The sequence below is a fragment of the Primulina eburnea genome, chromosome 3, assembly GCF_022965805.1.
Source record: "Primulina eburnea isolate SZY01 chromosome 3, ASM2296580v1, whole genome shotgun sequence".
NCBI classification, from domain to species: domain Eukaryota; kingdom Viridiplantae; phylum Streptophyta; class Magnoliopsida; order Lamiales; family Gesneriaceae; genus Primulina; species Primulina eburnea.
In genome coordinates this window covers 20,527,689-20,531,727 of record NC_133103.1, presented here as the reverse complement: position 1 = coordinate 20,531,727, position 4,039 = coordinate 20,527,689, and positions in this window count along the sequence as shown.

The window sequence follows — 4,039 nt, the reverse complement described above, 5'->3', positions numbered from 1 at the left end:
TGAACGAGCAACTTCTTGCTCAAGAACAGGACCTTTGGAGAGCCAGTACAGTATCTAATAGGCTTTACTCCAGACTTTATTCAGACTAAGCCAGTTGATGAAAGGACTATAGCTCCCTCAGAAGACAAGGTTTCTAGTACTCCTGCATCCCAGAAGCAGCCTGCTCAATCATCATCACTTCTCTCTGTTCGAGAATTGGCTTCAGTTGATGAAGTTATTCACTCTATCGTTCTTACTGTCTCTACTGCACCAGAAGCAGCTCAAGCTGATGATGTGATCCAACCCGAAGCTCGACCAGCAGACCAACCCTTGGCAGAATCAGATGCTGCCCCATCTCAATCACTGCCGAATCTGGAGGTTTTCTCTGCTGAACATCAAGCGGAAATAGAAGCTATTTTAAATGTTCAATCTGAATCTATTCCAACCGCTGAGCAACTGGAAGCCACGAAAGCTGCCCAACCAGATGTAAGTGCAGCTACTGAACCAATTACTGCTGGATGCACTTCTGCAAAACTGACTACTGCTCCTTATACTGATCAACCAGAAGATGCTCCTTCTACTGCCTTGATTATCCCTCCCTTAAGATCTCCTGCTTGTAATGCTCAACTTGAAGCGATCAGACAGCATATGCTCAAAAGAACACATTCCCCAACAGAAGCACCATTTGATCTTGAATTCGAGATAGATATTCTGAGGGGAAATCTTGATAATCTATAAAATATTGTTAAAACAGTTGTCATTTGAACGTGCTGGTGAGGTTAGTGCCACCAGATTCTTCTGTGACCTTATCTCAAAAGAAGTCACTCGCACGGCAGAATCTTTGGCCAAATTGAATGTCGAAACCAGCCTGTTCAGACAAAATGTTGTCTCAAGTCACGCCAACATCTTGCTTGGTCATTCAGACATCATTAAAATTGTCTCTGGTCATGATTCAGCTATTCAATCAGTCTCCACCACAAGCCTTGGACTCGAAACTTTTAACTATTGATGCCAAGATGCGTCTCAATCTCATCTCTTGATCTAAATGAAGGGGTTTCGAATCAAGCACCATTTCTGGAGATGTTGAATAATGGCATTCTTACTCGTACTGGCCGAGTAGATGACTTACTCACTCGTCTTCAAGAAAATGATGCCAAAAAGGAGGAAGCAGAAGGCAGATCTGGAGGTCATCATGCAGAATCCTCCTTCAGAAACTAAGATCCTCGGGATGAGGAAACAATGTTCAGAGACATTGGAACTGATGATTAAATTCTTTTGAACTCCATTTTACTGTTTTCTTGTTTATCGATGATCTTATTTGCTATCTACTTTTATATTCATCGATACTAACATCTAGGTTTTGGCATCACCACATAGGAGGAAATTGTTAGACTTAATTTAATTGTTGTGATGAGAGTCAAAACCAGTAGGTCGCGATAGCTAAAACCAGACGACTATATAAAAGCATAAGCTCTTGTATCGCGTTAACAAAAGCAGTACTCTTCGAAGTACTTATCAGCTTAGAAAAACCAGAAGCAGAACATAGCTTTATAAGCAGAACTTAGCTTAAGGAGGAGTAATTTAACGTCTTTTACTTGATCGTTACTATCTTAAATGTTATCGTTACTTTACCTAGTACTAGCATTAATTGCACCATTATTTATGTATGAAGTTATTTAATACGCCTTTCCAGTTTTGATATAAAGCAAAGACTGCTTATTGTGAAAGCTTTCTGCAGGAACTTTTTTAGGTAATAAAGCTGATTCTATCATAAGTCAAAAGAAGCCATTTGATTTACGTTAGACTCAAGCATTTAACGTTATTATCTTTATCAACGCAACGATTATTCCAACATGAGTTTGAGCTATCATCAACTACTACTTATCTTCAAAGCTCAACATACACAAACACATCTCACGCTTTATTATCAATATCCGATCTTCTGAGATTATTTTTGATGTTACTATTTCATAACTCTTTTCAAGCTAAACACTTTATTATATCATTGAGAAGAGTTTGTAAACTAGAAAAAAGTCTTTTCCAGAACTTTGTTGTATTCGTTTTTACGGAGTTGTGTAACTGAGAGTTTGAGTAGGCTAAGGGTAAGCCCTACTGAAGTGGGTGTGTACAAGTGTTGTACTGTAAAATCCAAAAGTCTTTTAGTGATACCTTCTGGAAACAGAAGAAGGGGAGACATAGTAGATTTTATCTTCGAACTTACAGAAACAACCACTGTTCTACTGCCTACTGTTTTATTATTTCTCATCGTACTCCATTGGATCGTTTCCGCACTTATTGTGATCTGCTAGACTTACATTCGAACAAGACCAGCTATAATCTCTAACAAGATTCTAGCACCTTTTTCAAAATCGTTAAACAAAGGAAAGAGTTTATTCACCCTCCTTTAAACTCCTTATCGATCCCCAACAGTTGGGCTCCTTTTGGAGCATTTTCCCGTAAACGGACTTCCTCTAGGGTCTTTTCCCTCATGACATTACCATAAAATTGTAAGTTCATAGTTCTTTCTTAGAACGGATCCCCCACATATCCTCTATCCTTTGTCACCATCAATTCAGATCTCTCAAAATATTTTTTTTTTCTTTTTAAAGCATAAAATATCACGACTTTCAAAAATAGCATTTTAACAGTAAAATTGCACAGTTTTATCATAAATCATAAAATATTGTATTTTCAGCAGAATCAGCATAATAAATCATTTAACATGCGTGACGACCCTTCGGGACGCTGCCAACCTTTTTTTGTATTACCTAAATGTATAATGACCGTTTTGCCCCTAGACGTAATATTTCTCGATTTTGACATTTTTTTACTTTTGTTGACATGTACTTATCCCAATAATTATTTAAGCATAAATTAAATTTTTAATAATTTTATCTAGCTTAAATTATTTGGGTTTCGATTTAAATTTTTATTTAATTATTCAGGAAGTGTTTAAATTCTCAAATTAATTCAAACTTTATTATTCTTCCCAAACTTTAATCATAAACTTTTTATTACCTAAACTACCTTGCGAGTCATGAGCCACCTCGAGGACCAACGGTTCACGCCATTTTTATTAAACTTGATTTTCGAACCCAAGCCGAAACCCACCGAGCCAACTCTCATTTTTATCGAACCACGCCCGAGCCACCTCAAGCCAAATCCTGACAAACCTCTCATGGACCCTCCTGACCGCCATAGACTCAACTAACCAGCCCCTAACTCATGCAACCCCCCATGCGTAAGCCATGAACCCCACGACCCCTCTTCTTAGATTTGTTGGAGCCCTAGTCGAGCTAGGACTCTCCTATCTTGTCAACCACTGACCACACCTGAACCTCACCGACACTGGACCATGCTCGAACCAAACCAAACCCAACCCAAGTCCCCGAACCATCGCTGCTAGAGATGTCAATGGGGAGGGTATGGGGCGGGTTTGGCTAAACTCAAGACCCTCCTCATGAAAAAAACTTTGACTCATTATCCGCCCCACCCCGGTTAAATATTCTTCGGACGCACCCCACCTCGAATACGAAACGGGGCCAGGTAGACCCGTGAGACCCGAATTTTTTTAAAATAAAACAATAATATTTCTTCTCACATGACTAAACTATGAGACAGACAAACCTCTAAATACAACATTGTAGCAAATTAATTCATGTTTTCGGCCACACTTAATAATAAAAAACAAAGTATTTTCACGACATAAAAAATTACATAAAAAAAGAGTTACTAGCTCTCCAAAAAAATATTGACATCCCCAAAAATAAGTCATAACATAATTTAAAAAAATCAATATAAAATCAGCGAGTAGGCAATATTTAAGTTTACTAAGATGAGGACCAACAATTCTTCCACTATTACTAAAAGCATATTCAAATGCAACAGTTAACATATGAATAACTAAGATTGTTATGGTTAAGGTGAGCTACTAAAAAAATGAAAATTAATAAAACTTAATCCCTAAAATATTTATATCTACATATATGGGGCGGGTATTATACAACCCATGACCCGCCCCATATCCGGACGGATCTGAAAAATTGGACCGAGACCCACT